The 17,417-nt window shown below is 39.3% G+C and overlaps 1 protein-coding gene and 1 pseudogene across 2 annotated transcripts in view; one reads left to right on the top strand and one right to left on the bottom strand.

Annotated features, from left to right (window-relative positions):
• Positions 1–17,417, top strand: part of NRG1 (neuregulin 1) — a gene marked incomplete at both ends in the record, with an annotated part of 1,016,643 nt that overhangs the window by 630,413 nt on the left and 368,813 nt on the right. The window lies entirely within an intron of this gene.
• LOC309838855 (ribonuclease H1-like) overlaps positions 8,302–17,417 on the bottom strand; it is a 47,695-nt pseudogene continuing 38,579 nt past the window's right edge. The window contains exon 2 of the transcript in view: positions 8,302–8,837. The product of the transcript in view is annotated as a ribonuclease H1-like (transcript). The remainder of the gene's footprint in view (positions 8,838–17,417) is intronic.

The raw sequence follows: 17,417 nt of genomic DNA on the forward strand, positions 1-17,417 counted from the left end.
TTCTTCAAAGAACAAGTACAATTGGCCAACGGGTACATGAAAAGATGGTCAGCATCGCTAATCATCAGGGAAATGCAAATCAAAACCACAAGGGGATATTACCTCACACCTGTTAGGATGGCTATTATCCAAAAAACAAAATTTGGCAAGAATGATGAGAAATTCCCACTGTTGGTGAGACTGTAAAGGGTGGGTAAGAATGTAAATTAGTGCCGCCTTTACGGAAAACAGTACAGAAAAAAATTTTAAATAGAACTACCATATAATTCAGCGGTCCAATTTCTGAGTATTTTCCACAAAAAATTGCAGTCAGGGTTTTGAAGAGATATTTTTACTCCCATATTCATTGCAGCGTCATTTACAATAGCCAAGATATGAAGGCGACTTAAATGTCCATCAACAGATGAATGGATAAAGAAGATGTGGTATATACATACAGTGGAATTTTACGCAGCTTTTTAAAAGAAGGAAATCCTACTAGATGTGACAACATAGATGAATCTTGAAGACATTATGCTAAGTGAAATAAGCCTGTCACAGAAGGACAAATACTTTATGATTCCACTTATGTAAGTATCTAAAGTAGCCAAACTCATAGAAGCAGAGAGTAGAATGGCAGTTGCCAGGGGCTGGGAGCAGGTGAAAATGGGGAATTGCTATTCAGTGGTTGTAAAGTTTCAGTTCTGTAAGATGAATAACTTCTGGAGAGCTGCTCTGCAACACTGTGCCCATCGTTAACGGTACTGCATTGTACACTTCAAAACTTATTGCGACGGTAGAACCCATATAAAATGTTCTTACTACAATTTTTAAAAAGTTCTAAATGAAAACCATTTTGACGCAGCCAAAATAGCTCATAGACTTCCTGCTTTAAGCTCAGTTTATGCTCTATTATGTGCAAACATGGTGCCTGGTTTCCCAGAATAGAACAGATTTCCTATAAAACAGTAAAAAATGAAAGCAAGACTAACCATCACAAGCGCTAAGATTTGTTTATGTTGTGCTAGGCACTGGTCTAAGTCTTTTGCAAGAATTTCATCTTTCCAACAATTCAATAAGTGAGTGCTGTTGTTACTATTTTAATGAGGAAACTACTGGGCAGAAAGCTTCAATAACTGATGAAGTTTGCACAGCTGATCAGAGGCAGAGCCCGGGTCCACTGCAACCTAGTTTCTTAATGCCTGCGCTCGATTGCCTCCCCAGAAAATTCCACTCCAACCTCTCAGCTGCCTCTTGATAACGTTGTTAAATTACTGATGTCTCCTAACAACAACTTTAGAAGTTTTTAGCTTAAGTTTATGCTAATGATTAATGTTATGTTAAGTTTCCCGTAACATATTTAAGAATACGGATGAATCTTGGTACATGTTAGAAAGATTTCACTTAAACATGGTGAATAAAAGTAGAGGTCTCTTTGTAAAAAACAAACAAGCATCTGTTTTCTAGAAAATCCTCTGACATGCATCACTTCATTCCCTAACAATGCAGAATAAATGAGGTGTTACCACTGTGTACATCAAAGGTAGATGGGCTTAGATTCAGGCAGGAGGCGTTTCAGTTCTACAGAGCAGGCTGGGATGATTAATGAATACTAATTGATGGTGATGAGATCTTTAAGAATAAGAAAAATAAATTGTCTTCTGGAATTGTTTCTGGAACCCCCCCCCCCACCTCATTTTGAAGTTGTGGATAGACGTGACAGTTTTACAATGCCAAAATCGTCTGTTTCGAAGGGGAAAACGTTCATTTAACCGTTTAGACTGCCTTATGCTGAAGACTCAGTCACATAGGACTTTGAAACTATTTGGCCAGCTTGTTTTGACTGTCTGTAAATATCATCTTCCAGATACAAACCTCAGAAAATGTTTCCAAGAATAGCATAGAATTAGTATTTGGTTTAATTTCCTGTCAGCTTTTATTTTATGTATTTAATCCAACTTGTTAAACCTTCTTTGTGATCCTGAACGTTTTATAGAGAATAACGTCATATTTAATTTTCTAATTCTGTGTGAAGTTCACGGTCGGGATTAGTTGATATTTTTACATCCTCAACTTTAGAAACCTAGTATAAAGTCTTCCATAGATTAGCAAATGTTTACCTTTCATAACAGAAATTTAAAGAGTGCTCTAGTTTGTTTATGCCTTTGCTGATGGTCCTTCCTGCTAGGAACTTGAGAAACGTTAAATGCCCATTTAGGCCTGACATACACACAGCCTCAATGACCTAACAGGCGGATTTGCAGAGCGATCACCTTGGCGGCTCATGGCAGCCGAAGTAAAAGGGAAGGTGGTAGTGGTGAATCTGTTTTTATTACTTGATACTTCATCATCATGAATCAGAGACTTTTATGAGAAATCTTTAACCATCCCATGACAGATTTGCTCACCAAAGATGTACAGATTTTGGCTTTATTAGGAAAATTCTTTAGGCCCTAATTGTATGTATGTAAGAAATTGTTTGTTGAAAAATTTAACAGTTATCTTATGCTACATCAGACGTCACACCGTTCTGAGCTCGGTTTTCTCATGCCGTCAGATTCTATACAATGTGATTTTAAAAATTCAATCCTGGTCAAAAGGAGTCCATTAGAAGAAAGTTGTACTATATGAAATTGTAGCTCAAAAAATGCTCAGTCTCTCCAGGTTGGTAACAGCCTGGTGGTGGTGATCTTTACAGAAAGGCCGCTGTAACGCCTAGGAATTCCTTCAAGGCAAGGTAGATTCGTTTCTAAACCCTGAAACACATCAAAATTACTAAAGGAACTTAAAAATACAGGTCAGGGCTCCTCCTCAAAATATGGGAAGGTGGCACTTGTGTACCTGGAATCACTTCCATTTTAACTGCACCCATTTGAGTTCTTAGAAGTGGCAAGTGTTTTATGTGCCTCCCTCACATCAGTGCATCCCAGATCCATGCACTTCAAAATTATATTGGGAAAGAACCACATCTTAGCTCTGCAGAAAACTCAACAGAGTTCACTTGGCAATTCAAAATATAAAAGCCACTTAGTTTATTGTTAGATGTTAGTGTAGTAGACATTGACATTTATTATACAATTAATTTATTATATATTCTGCTGCTCAGGAAATGGTAAGACCTGCTAATCATAGTCTGGAAGCTAACCATTCAACCACAAAGGACTCCATCTTTTTCGACTTGATACTGAGTTCTTCATGTGTGAGTGGTGACCCCATAGTTATCCTGTTTCTGTCATTTCAAAGTTCCAAAAGCATGAGGAAAATTCAGACTGCCATGGCTACTGCTTAAAGCGATTGGACAGTTTGAGTGCCTCAACTGTTCCTACATGGGTAGGCGGAGTCAGGGCCCCAAAGGGACTCTTCCTCCCAGTGTTTTATCAAGCAAGAACAGAGGCCCAGATGTTTTGTATTTTCACTGGAGCACAATGTATGAGTGTTTTTATATTTAAGTGGTTATTTTTTACATATTCACATGGAAAACTCAAACAGAATGGAAGGATATATAGGACATGAAAAACTAAAATCTCTCTCCTCATTTTACCCTTTATTCCTTCCCTTTAATTCTATTGTCCTGAATGAAACGCTGTTGATATTTGTTATGTGTATGTCCAAAACTGTTTTGAGTGGACATAAGCATGCGCACACATGCAGATGGGTAGCTAAAGCTAGACAGCTGGCTCTCTAGAGTCCTTGAATGGAAATAGGACAGTTCTTCAAAAGCCATGTCTTGCTTTAAGCAAACATTAGGGAGCACCTCTGGAAAAAAATATTCATATTTAGCTCAATCTGTTTTCCAATTAATTAAATTAATTACCATAATCCATGGCAGACTTTTTCCCCTTCAAATAAATTAATGATCTATTTGTAAGTTAGTGTTATTTCACATATGCTGATCTCTTTTTCTGGAGGCCCCTGTTTTGATGATAGACTCATTATGAATAGGAATCCTGCAGGGTCTTTTTTTTAAAAATATTTATTTTTATTTTTGGCTGTGTTGGGTCTTAGCTGTGGCACGTGGGATCTTCGTTGTGGCATGCGGGATCTTTCATTGCGGGGTGTGAGCTCCAGAGTGTGTGGGCTCCATTGTTGCGGCACGCGAGCTCTCTAGTTGTGGTGCATTGGCTCAGTAGTTCTGGTGCACGGACTGAGTAGTTGAGGTGCATGGGCTTAGTTACTCGGCGGTATGTGGGAACCTAGTTCCCCAACCAGGGATTGAACCCACATCCCCTGCATTAGAAGGTGGACTCTTAACCACAGGACTCCCAGGGAAGTCCCCTGCCGGGTCTTGAATATGATCCCTAGGAACCCAAAATTTTCAATACATATTGGTAGAAGTTCATTGTCAACTCACATGCACCTCATATAACAAATTGATTCAGGCAGCCCAGATTCCTGAGCTCTCTTCATTGACACCTCGTATAGTAACGAAATTATGGGAAATTTACGCAACTGAAATCCTCTCTTGTTTGGTGTAGTTTTGCTTTTCCATGTCCTTTTGAAACACAAAGATCTGCAACCAAGATTTTTAATGCACAAGAAATGGTTTTAATGTTCTGCATTAAATAGATTGAGGAAGGTTAGACAAAACAGTATTTGCAAGATTTCATGCTGTGAGAGTGATGAGGATGAAGGGTGAAATTAATGAGTCTGAAATGGTCGTGACTACAAAGTTGTTTTTAAAATGTCGCTTTCTCAAAGAACACAAGCTTGAAACTCAACAAGCATGAATATAGGAAGGCCTTTTTAGAGAGGCTCACAGATACACATTTGTCCATTTAAGGTCACATCTAAGCTGTGGGCTGCATTTGCATATGCTCCTCTTTCTCTTCCAAGTTGTTTGGCATCCAAGCTGCCACCTGGTAACTGGGTTGGAATCCTGTGATCCCATCTTTTGCCAATTACTTCAAAAGGTTGCTCGAGTGGTCCACACACCTACTTTCCTTTTCCCTTTTAGTTATCGCTGCACAGTTAATCCTAGCTCCAAGAATCAATTTCCTTCTCATATCTACCTAGACATCCTGTCTAAGCCCCTTCTGTTTTGTTTTGTTTTTCTCCATCTCACTTCCATCTATTTCCTGTTTATTTCAGGAAAACCTCTTCTCACACCACTTTCTGGTCTTTTCCATCTTCTCTTCTCCTTTCTTGACCACAAAATAAAATTTGTCATGAACAAAGGTGAGTGTCTGGATGTCCCTGGAAATATTTGGAAGTAACATGAAGAAACCATGAAGAAACCAATGCCATCACTCTTTTGACCCCTTTAGGGTCAACTCAAATATTTCCCTTTACCTTTTCATCCCACTAGAGTGAAATTTCCCTCATACCTTAGATCTGTTTTTCAGTCAAAATATTAACAGGTTTTTCTACATTGTTTATGATGAATGATTTTTTTTCTTTTTTTTTTAAAGCTTATTTATTTATTTATTGCTGCGTTGGGTCTTCATTGCTGCGCGCGGGCTTTCTCTAGTTGTGGCGAGCGGGGGCTACTTTTCGTTGCGGCGCATGGGCTTCTCATTGCGGTGGCTTCGCTTGTTGTGGAGCACGGGCTCTAGGCGTGTGGGCTTCACTACTTGTGGCATGCGGGCTCAGTAGTTGTGGCACATGGGCTCTAGAGCACAGGTTCAGTAGTTGTGGCTCACGGGCCTAGCTCCTCTGTGGCATGTGGGATCCTCCCGGACCAGGACTTGAACCTGTGTCCCCCGCATTGGCAGGCAGATTCTTAACCACTGTGCCACCAGGGAAGTCCTTTTTTTCTGTTTTTAAAAAATATTTTATATACTCTAAAATCACAATGAATTAAAATTTATACTAAAAAAATACAGCCAGTTACTTAAGTTTTAGAGTGTGTTTTGAAATTCTAACTATAATATCAATGTCATTGTCTGCTATCATGTAGCATATGTATAGATTTGGGGCATATACTAGGTGAAATCATTTTCTGTGTTAAACTAGATTGAGATACAACCACTGTCTATAACATACCTTTTATGGGACTATGCACTCCAAGGTAAAACAAGTATTTTAATAGTCACGTTTTAAATATATCCAGTTCATATGTTGTACTACTTCTGTTTTCCAAAGATGGCTAACTTGGGGGGATTGGGAAGGGAAAAATAATGGTTCAAAAGAGGCCACCAGACTTTTGTTTGGAGCAAGGTCCAAATCTTATGCATCTTTGTATCCCAGCAAAGTACGTTTAGTAGGTGTTAAATGACGCTGTGTGGGATATATGAGTTAGTGAGTGAACCAAGTAAGCGTAAAAGGTATTGATATTCCCTGTTCTGAATTCCCCCAGTTGAAAAATACCCATTAGCTCCCTTTTATATTGATGATATTTATGAAGTACCATCAAGATACCTTTAGGCATTCTATTTTAAAGATACGTTGTGAATCGGAATCCCATTGACTTACTTCTGTGTTTCATCTTTTAATGGCTCTGCCTCCCTAGGGACAGGACATATCTTGGCAGGCAACATGGACATGCAAATTTCTCACTGCCCCTTAATAATCTGTCTTTATGGAAAATCATTGAACTTACGACTACATTTTCTAAACAGTTTTTTCTCCAGATTATGATACCAGACATTCCTAATTTATAATAGGGGACTGTTTGTACAGACTGAAAAGAAAAGAATAAATAGGAGAACTGGTCCACTCTGAAGAGTCTTTGAGGTACCACACATGGTATGCATAAAGGGATAGTTACACATGGTATGCATAAAGGGATAGTTCCTTATCCTCTTTTTTTTTTTTTTTTTTTTAATGTCTCCTTGCACTTCTTTTGGAAACTTCACGGAATATTTCTAGATAACGAGGGCTAGAAGTGAGGGGTAGGACAAGGTACTAAAAAATACGAGAAAGAGAGGTCCTAGGTTTCCTGTAAGATACATATGCGATGGTTATATGAGTGAAGTGCTCTTTCTATGTGAAATAAGTGGTGTTTGGAGGTAGCGAAGGAATAGACAGGTAAGCCCTGGAGGTGTTCAGCTGCCAGTCTCACGTGAAGCTCTAACTGGTGGTCTTTGGTGACCCCTGGACTGACCGGGTGGTAGCTGCTGGTCACAAACTCCACCAGGGCTGCTGGTCCATGTTGGCTTTCCTCCTCAGCCATTTCCTTTCTGATTCTCCTCCTTCCCAGGACTCATCTCCTTGCAGTGACAGGATTGAGGCTCTGAAGATGCACATCTCCTTTCAAAATGGATGTGATAAACAGATGTCTTTCTTTTTTTTAAAAGAATTATTGAATGAAACATTCCTTAAATTCTACACTGCTTTACAATTTTCAAAAGTTTCACACAGGGGCTTCCCTGGTGGCGCAGTGGTTGAGAGTCCGCCTGCCGATGCAGGGGACACGGGTTTGTGCCCCAGTCTGGGAAGATCCCACATGCTGCGGAGCGGCTGGGCCCGTGAGCCATGGCCGCTGAGCCTGCGCATCTGGAGCCTGTGCTCTGCAACGGGAGAGGCCATAGCAGTGAGAGGCCCGCTTACCGCCCAAAAAAAAAAAAGTCTGAGAAGGAGACTTGGGTTCTAATCCTGGATGTAAGAGTATTTACCCTTTCTAGGCCACTGTTTCCTCATCTGTAAAATAAGAAACACTAATGACTATTTAAATTGTGTCTTAGTATGCTATATAGTAATAGAACTAATATAGCACTGTATTATAATAAATAACTGTTAGAGCCCCTTTGATTTTATCATGTGTGTCTTCCTTGAGGGCAGTGACCACATCTTTCTAGATAAGCACTCTGTCCTCACCACTCAGCACTGTACCTTTTCCTTAGCAGATGCTCAGTAAATATTTATTGAATCAATGTTGTTTGTGTTCAAAGAGAATGTTTAACCTCTTACTGTCTCAGTTCCCTCCTCCCATTTCATGGTCGCACGTCCACTCTTAGTAAATTGACGTACCCTGAGCTCTGTTTCCAGGAGTGTAAAAAATAAGTTTTTCTTTTGATCCTGGGACATGTTCACTCAGATTTTTAGAAAAATCATTTTATATTGATTAATGCATCCCAGGTTAGACTTCCCATGCTCACATTCACACATACACATAATTTATTTCTTCTCTCTTTCCTTACCTGATGATGCTAAAATAGGTAACAGACTACTTCCTTCTTCCCCAGGAATTCTTAACTAGGAGAACATGAAACCCTTGGGAAGAGTTGTGGCAGGGCTTGTGAAACCCATAGATGGGTTTTTTTGTTTTGTTTTGTGTTGCCCATCAACTGCAGTGGTCCAGCCTATAGTTTTATTTTTCACACCAGTAAGTAAAGGTGACAGACAGCCACTGGCTCAAGTTTTTCCAAGAATTAAAGGACCTGGTCAGTCTTCAGGTTGCTTCGTACCTTGTCTTGCTAATTCGTCAGCTTCTTCATTGCCTATAAATCCCGAATGTCCAGGAACATGCATCCACTGAATGTCCATGCCCTGGACAAGCCTGTCCAGTTCCACGAAGTCCTCTTTGTTGATCACCTCCTTCCCTGTGCTTGTCCTGCATCCATTCTTCTTCCAGCCTGACACCCAATTAGTGATGCCATTGATAGTAAACATGCTGTCCGTGTAGAGAACCAACTTACTGATGTTCTGAGCCTTCGCTTGTTCGATGGCTCTGCAGCCTGCATGAATCTGTTCTTTGGTTTGTTTGTCACCCAGGGAGTCTAATTCCTACATTTAAAGGATGGCCTGGCCCCCAGTAAACACCGATTCCTGCTCGAACCCCCCTCCGCCCATTACTGGAGCAGCAGCCGTCCTTGTAGATGATGACAGATTCCCCCATCTAAGAAAATGTGTCTTTGCTCACTGAAGGCAGCATGCTTTGCACACAGCTCTGCGTTTTCACCTTCACCTTCATCCAAGGGCTCACAAAGTCACCTGTTTGCTTTCACTAGTGATTCTTGCACGCGTTTATTTTTCTGCCCTTCTGAACCACCAGGGTTTGTATGAAATGTGTGTGCCTTTTTACGGAAAGTGGATTTTTTTTTTTTTTACTAGATTCTCTAAGGGTCCTTTGACCCATAAAAGGAGAAGATCCACTCCACTAAATGAGTAAGGTCTAGTCATTTAGAAAAGCCTGCAATCTCCCCTCTGTGGTTGCCTCAGTGTCTTTAAAAAATGTTTCCAAGATGATAAAGAAACCCACTTTACATCTTATAATTCCACCCTGTAGCAAGACCAGCTTACAGAAGTGCCTTAAAGCTTCCATCTCTCCATCTGAGGGTCCCCCACTCCTACCCACCCAGGCCAGGAAGCCCGTGACTCATATCACTAGGCAACATCCTCTTTACATTAACATGAGCTACCTGTCTTGCTACCTTGACACTGGACAAGTAGATTGCCCTCACATATATCATGACTTGTGGGAAGGTGGTGTTTTTACCACAGTGAACTTGGGTTATACAGTGCATGTCAAGGTCACTGGCCTTAGCAAAACAGAGGCCAATTTTAGGAAACAGATATAAGAGAGATAGAGTGATATAATAGAAGGGACACCAAAGTAATAATCAGGGACCACCACTGAGACATAACATACTCTAGATATAAAGGAAGTGCTTCAGTTCTTTGGGCTTTGTTTTCTCATAGGCCAGTGTGGATATTGGACACGATGATCTGCAGTGTCTTCCAGCTTCAATCTCTAAAACTGTGTGATTCTTGTTGGCTGACATTGGACAAGCTAATGGGAAGTCCTAAAGCCTTAAAGATCTCAAGTTTTCTAGCTTACTAGGAAATGGGCGAGAAATTAAACAAATCCAAAATATTGAACGAGTGAAGAAAGGAGCCATTTTAATGGACAGGAACACCTAACATTGAAAACATCTCATTTCTTCCAAAATTATAAAAAATATAGCTCAATTCTGATTTTTAAAAAAAGAGTTTCTTAAAATTTTACCAATTTCTGAAATAAACAGATTAGGATAGCCTGGTCCTCCTCTCACCAAAAAAATGATAGTTAAGAATAAAAAACTCGGGCTTCCCTGGTGGTGCAGTGGTTAAGAATCTGCCTGCCAATGCAGGGGACACGGGTTCGAGCCCGGGTCCAGGAAGATCCCACATGCCACAGAGTGACTAAGCCCGTGCGCCACAACTACTGAGCCTGCGCTCTAGAACCTGTGAGCCATAACTACTGAGCCCGCATGCTACAACTACTGAAGCCCACGCTTCTAGAGCCTGTGCTCCGCAACAAGACAAGCCACCGCAATGAGAAGCCTGCGTGCCGCAACTGGAGAAAAGCCCTCACACAGTGATGAAGACCCAATGCCGCCAAAAATAAATAATAAGTAAATAAATAAAATTAAAAAAGAATAAAAAACTTGTAGTGCTATACATGAAAAAATAATATAAAGCTACAGGAAGTAAAATAGCATGATAGAGCAAAACATAGACCAATGAAATAGATTCAAACGTCCAAGCTACCAATCATTAACAATTATTGTAATGATAAAGTTATACTAAATTTGTACTTATAATTAAAAGAAAGTAACAATTAAGAGTACAATTAAATAAAATAATGATTTTTAATGTAAAATAATTGTATATGTAATAAAACTATAATAAATTTATAATTATAAAGCTGTAATGTTACAGTTATAATGATATTATTTGACGATTATAATTTATTATACTAATAAAGTAATTTACTTATTGTAATAATCAATAAAAAGAAAACAAAATGCCCAATAAAAATGGGTACATCAAAAATATATGAATAACTAAAAGCACGTAAAAACATGCCAAACAGCACTTGTGATTAGGGAAATTAAAATTAAAATCAAAATGAGATCATCCTAAACACCTAATTAGAATGGCTAAAATTTAAACGACTGACTATAGTAAATGTTAGAAAGGATATAGGGAAAGTGGAATCCTCATTCACTGCTGGCAGGAGCATAAAATGGTACAACCACTTAGGAAAACATTTAGGCAGCCATCTTGATAAGTTAAACATATACTTCCCATATAACCCAGCCATTCCATTCCTCAGTATTTAATTAAGAGAAATGAAAGCATATGTCCACACAAAGAGTTGTACACAAATATTCATAACAGCTTTATTTTTAAATGGCCACAATTGGAAACATCCCAGATGTCCCTCAGGAGATGATTGTATAAACAAATTGTGTCATGTACATACAATACTAATTACATTATTATTACATTATAATTACATTATTTATTACAACAGTACTGAAAAGGAATGAACTGTTGACATAATGCTACAACATGAATGATACAAAATAATTATGCTGAGTGAAAGAAGACCAAATAGGAGTGCATATTGTATAATTCATTTATCTAAAATTCCAAAGAAGGCAAACTAGTCTATGCAGAAAGCTGTCTCAGTTGTTGCCTGGAGACAGAGGGTAGGGAGATGGATTTAATCTAATAATTTAAAAGATAAAGAAACTATAGAAAACTATGTACTTATTTATCTGATCTTGAATAGAAAAACCCTTTCTAAGCATAAATTGAAGACAAAATTTTTAAAATAAAAGGGTGATTGACTTTATTTATTTATTTTGCGGTACGCGGGCCTCTCACTGCTGTGGCCTCTCCCGTTGCGGAGCACAGGCTCCGGATGCGCAGGCTCAGCGGCCATGGCTCACGGGCCCAGCCGCTCCGCGGCACGTGGGATCCTCCCGGACCGGGGCACGAACCTGCGTCCCCCGCATCGGCAGGCGGACTCTCAACCACTGCGCCACCAGGGAAGCCTTGACTTGATTTATTTTTTAACAATTTAAAGGTTTATGTTAAAATACATTATAAAATTATAAGTCAGGTAGCAAAGGAGGTGATATTTACCATAAATATAAAAGGTATATATTAAAAGGTCTTATAAAACAATAATGACTTAATAGAACATCCCCATTGTAAAAGGGCAAATCATATAAACTAGTGTTTCACCCTCCCAAAAGAAAACAGGGAAGGAGGAGGAAGGAAGGAAGGAAGGGAGGGAGGGAGGGAGGGAAGGAGGGAGGGAGGGAAGGAAGAGGAGAAAGAAACAGATTCACAAAACGCTTAGCAAAAAAGAGGTTTTTCTGCCTCTTGGTTGTGTCTTTATAGGTTGTTTTATTTCAACCTTTGTGTTTTTCCATATTTTCGTAGTTCCTACAGTGGACTTGGGTGATCACAAAATAGTCTAGAGAGAGAAGTTCGGTGAACTCAGCAAAGGGTTAATGGTCTTCCAGATGAAGGTGTAGAAGGTATCTGTTCAAAGGAAGGCAGAGACAAGGGATGTGTGTGTGTGTGTGTGTGTGTGTGTGTGTGTGTAAGAGATGCCGAGGAGATTATGATTAGTAGGAGAAAACAGGGCCTTAGAAGTGGAATACAATCTGGTCCCTCCCAGGCAGTGCCTGACTCCTGTGTGAATCCAGGCTGTCCAAGCACAATGCCGAGAGTTGGTGGGCACTTCAGAAATGCTTGCTTTATCAGTTGGTGAAAGACATGAAGGGGAAGATTGTATATTGCATTCAAATATGTGAAGAGAAATGTTTAAATGTTCACCATAAGTTACATCCCTCATAATCCTCATTTTACAACCCTTGGTTCAAAACACAAGTAGCAATTGGATGTTGACTGTGTAGTCAACATTATTGTCAGGCTATATAAAATCATGAAACATCATCCTGAAATTCAAGGAATTTGGAGTCTAGCTGGGAAAATACACCTCACAGGAAATAATTAGACAGTAAAGTCGTTTCCTTCGTTTCATTGTGGGGCAGAATGCATTCTAAAATGAAGAGATTATAACCGTCACAGGAGCACACACTTTCAATATCTAAGAGAAACAATTTTTTGAAGAGAGAACTATTAAGATATTAGGAGGCCTTGAAAATTGCAAGGGGAGGTCTCTTGGTGAAAAGAGCTAACATCCAATAGATTAAGTCAACATGTAAATATGTATTCTTGGAGTCTGCAGTGCTCTCACAGGAATATTCAATGCTGGTTTTTATGACTCTGGTTTAAAATCATGGCAGGGTCTCTCAGTTTAGTGAAGCTGGCTTAGGAGGAAGAGAAGCACGATGACGGTGCTCATTGGGGCAACTGAGCTCCAGTCCAAGCCTTGTGAACTTGCTTTCATGCAGCCAGAGGATAGAAATTGCATTGTTCTGTGTCCTGGACCAGAGCATTAGTTACAACTTGTCAGAAGAGAAGAAATAAGTGAGAAAGAAAATAAATGATTTATAAAACTCCTCAGAATACATCATCCCAAACTATGAGCACAACAAAGTACTTAAAACAAGACAGGAGAGCAAGAGAGAAAATAACGTCAGCTGAAAATGAAATGCTAACGTTTTAAAACAGTGATGAACATTCAAGAATGTCCATAATATATCGTCTTCCACTCACTTTCTGTCTTCACCATAAATAGACATGAGTTAACGTATGTTTGAAGATTCATTTCCCTTTTATTGAGTTCACTCAACAGAAGGTCTTTTTGCAGCATGTCCTGCTTTTATAAACCAAGATCTAATTTGACATGATTACGTAATTGTGTGGCCGTTTGTGCCCTTCCTCCTCTTTCTCCTTTCTACAAGGCAGAGAGTCTCTTTCTTCCTAGCGCCTTATAGAATATGTTCATTCGCTTCATAACAATAATAGTTTTCTCACAACTAGTTCATCTATTTACTAAATTGTTATCAAGGACCTATTAGTTGGCAGCCACTGTGCCAGGCGTTGGGAATAGAAGAATGGATAAAACACATCCCCTTCTTTGGAGCTTTCAGCCGAGTGGGAGATTCAGAAAATTAAACAGATAATTTAAAAAGAGGTGTGATGTGTACACAGAAAGGTGTGGCAGACTGCCAGTTACCTACCTCAGCATAACATCTCCCCAGTTTTCGTTAGAAACAGAACCCTTTAATTGTACTCGATTAGAAAACCAAGACTTCCAGCCTCTCCTGTAGCTAGATGTGGCTCTGTGACTAAGTTCTGGCCAATGAGATACAAGCATAAGTAAGTATTCAGTGAAATTTCCAAGAGGACTCCTTAGAAGGAAATGACTAAGCCAGAAGAAGGATCCTTTTAGCTTTCCTCCCTTCCAAGAAGGCTAATGAAACAGCTGGAGCGACAGCAGCAATTCTGGATTATGAAGTAACCTTGAGAATACTAGGAGGTCAGGATTCTCGTGATTGTGGAACCAGGATATCAGCCCCAGACAGCCTCCAGCTGACTTCTTTTACATGGGAGAATAAACCTTTGTGCATTTAAGCCACTGTGGTTGGATCTGTGACCATTGCAGCCCAAAATAATACTCACTGATGGAATGACACTTAAGAAAAATCATGGGAGCAGCTCCCCACTCTGTCTCTGGGAGAGAAGTCAGAGACAGTGTTCCCGTAGAAGTCACATTTGATCTGAGTATTAAGGGACAAATGAATGGGGAAGGTGTGGAAAAGTGTTTAAGGAAGAAGAAATACCAAGTGAAGATCTGAACTGGAAGGGAACTATCTACAAGATACTAAAGAAGGTTGGCATAACAGGAGTAGAGTGAATTAAGAAGAACCCGGCAGGAGATAAATCTCAAAATCTCATAGATGCTCCATTTTGCAGAGATCATCCTAAAGGTATTCATAGGTAGCTGCAGAACAGAGGTCTAACAGTAGAGGCATAAATTTGGGATATATGAACATATAGGTGGTTTCTAAAGCCTTGGGAATTAATGAGGTCACCCAGGGAGAGTGTTTAAAGTCAGAAGAGGGCCTCAAAACAACAATGAGGTATCACCTCACACCGGTCAGAATGGCCGTCATCAAAAAGTCTACAAATAACATATGCTGGAGAGGGTGTGGAGAGAAGGGAACCCTCCCACACTGTGGGTGGGAATGTAACTTAGTGCAGCCACTATGGAGAACAGCGCAGAGTTCCTCAAAAAGCTAAAAATAGAACTACCACATGATCCAGCAAGTCCACTCCTGGCTATATATCTGAAAAACAAAAACACTAATTCAAAAAGATACATTCACCCCAATGTTCATAGCAGCACTATTTACAGTAGCCAAGACATGGAAACAACCTAAGTGTCCGTCAACAGATGAATGGATAAAGAAGATGTGGTATATATATGCTACTCAGCCATAAAAAAGAATGATGTTTGGCCATTGGCAGCAACATGGATGGACCTGGAGAAATTATGCTTAGTGAAATGTCAGAGAAAAACAAATACTGTATGATATCACTTTTATGTGGAATCTCAAAAATAATACAGTTGAATATATATATGCAAAACAGAAACAGATTCACAAATAGAGAAAACAAACTAGTGGTTACCAAAGAGGAGAGGGAAGTGGGGAGGGGAATATTAGGGGTATGGGATTAAGAGATACAAACTACTATGTATAAAATAGATAAGCACCAAGGATATATTGTACAGTACAGGGAATTATAACCATTATCTGGTAATAACTTTTAGTGGAGTATAATCTGTAAAAATAATGAATCACTGTGCTGTACACCTGAAACTAATGTAATATTGTAAATCAACTATGCTTCAATATAAAAATAATAAAATAAAATTAGAAGAGGACCAAGGACAGAACCCCGATATCAAACAATTAAAGACTGAGTGAAGGAGAGAGTCCCCATCTTCTGTTTAAAAAAGAGAGAGAGAGAATATCAGCATATTTCAGTTTCACAAAATCTAAGAAGTCACTGGGGCAGAGGGCAGAGGTGAGATGGGCTTCCTTTTGTTTCTAGGCTGAAGGAACTATTGATATAAGATTTCAAGGAGGGTAAACAGCCCTCTTTTCACTTGCCTTGCTGGAGAGTCTGGTGGGTGGAAGATGAATTAAGAAAATATTTACAAACAGGATGAGCCTACGTAAGCGTCTAAGATCCTCAGGTTCATTATCTGTAAAACGGGGATAATAGTGCTTACGTTGTAGCCCGGTACGAAGATAAAATAAGAGATGGAAACGGGTATATAACTAGGTAAGGAAACCATGTCATCATGATTGGAGGCTGATGGAAACTCACATTGAAAATTATCACCTATGCGGAGGGACCTTAGTTTGTCAACTTCTTGACAGTTAGTAGTATATATATTTTTTAATTTTCAAGAATTTTTATATTCCTATGCATGGATTAGTATTGCCCTATCACAGATTAACCTAGAAGGACAGAGGTCCTTGTGCCCTGAGGATTTACCATGAAGCCAATGAAGTCTAAACTACAGAATCCTCCCTTACATGGCCTTTTCCAGGAGTCCAAGGCAAGGAGTCCTAGCCGTGTGTTCACATGGTTACACAGTTATGTAAAATTTGCAAGATAATGCCATTAAACTACAATTCATTAAGACCACGGTCTCTTTCCATTCTGATTTTCCCTCCAAAATATTCTCCTATGTGTAGGTGGAGTTGGAAGGGCCCTGGGCATTTTGGAATGCAACTGAGGGAAAATTGAGTTGGAGATACATTTATTTGGTGCTTAGTGTGATGTCTACTATTTCAAGGTATCTCAGAGTAGGAAATGCTTCCAGAAATATGCTAAAACCCACTGTGCTGACTCACATGGCATCATGTCAAGAAGATGCAAGGCCAGAGATTGTATTGTGAATGAATGTGTCCTCGTGTGCCAGGCAACAGTGGGATGTGAACCATGACAGGACAAGTCGTGAAATGTATGGAGCCAGAAGCTAGCCCGTGGAAAATTCTACCAGACATCTGACGTGTGGAATTACGACCAGAGGATTCAGTTCCATGGATATCTAGTCAAAATGGAAATTCTATTCTGTCAAGAATATCCATAATAAGTCAGTGAATGCAATTATACATTCACCAAATTGGTTTTTCCTTTGGAATGGGAATTGCAAGAGATTAAATTCATCAGAATTTGATGCTTGTAGGGCACAAACCTGTAATAGTGCCATAAACTGTGAGTGTCTGTAACAAGTAATATAGGAAGAAAATATAATAGAGGTTTTCTGAAATTTGACAACCCTAAAGATTTATAGGGCCTTGTCAAAATAAGTTGTGAAGTTGGAAGAAGCTCATTTAATTATTAATAATAAAGAAAAACAAATTTAAATCAATCATGTTAAAGACTGACTCTCATTTTTCCCTATAGAAAAAAAAATTACAAAATTATTGTCAGGTAAAGAGAGAATCAAAAAATATTCAGGGAGAAAAAAGGTAGGGAGAAAAATATAAATGTGTATCAGGAGTTCACTGTTTTTGTGAATTTTATCGTGTGTGGTTTTGTCAGATTTTTAGATTTTGTAATTGGTGGATTTTCTTTTATTATTTTAAATAAGTATGCACTCTTGTCCCTCAGAATTTGTATTTATAATTTTGCATTCTTCTTCATAGTTCTTGAAATGATATGCAGCTCACGCCCTACAAAACCTAAACCAGTGTGTTCCTTTGTGCTGACTGACGTTCTGTTGTTTGCCCGCAGCAAGGCCCAGGTCCTCTCCTGACAGTACCCCTGGGTTCCCTCAACCATAC

The sequence above is a fragment of the Grampus griseus genome (assembly GCF_964374135.1).
Source record: "Grampus griseus genome assembly, chromosome: 21".
In the NCBI taxonomy this organism is placed as follows: Eukaryota; Metazoa; Chordata; class Mammalia; order Artiodactyla; family Delphinidae; genus Grampus; species Grampus griseus.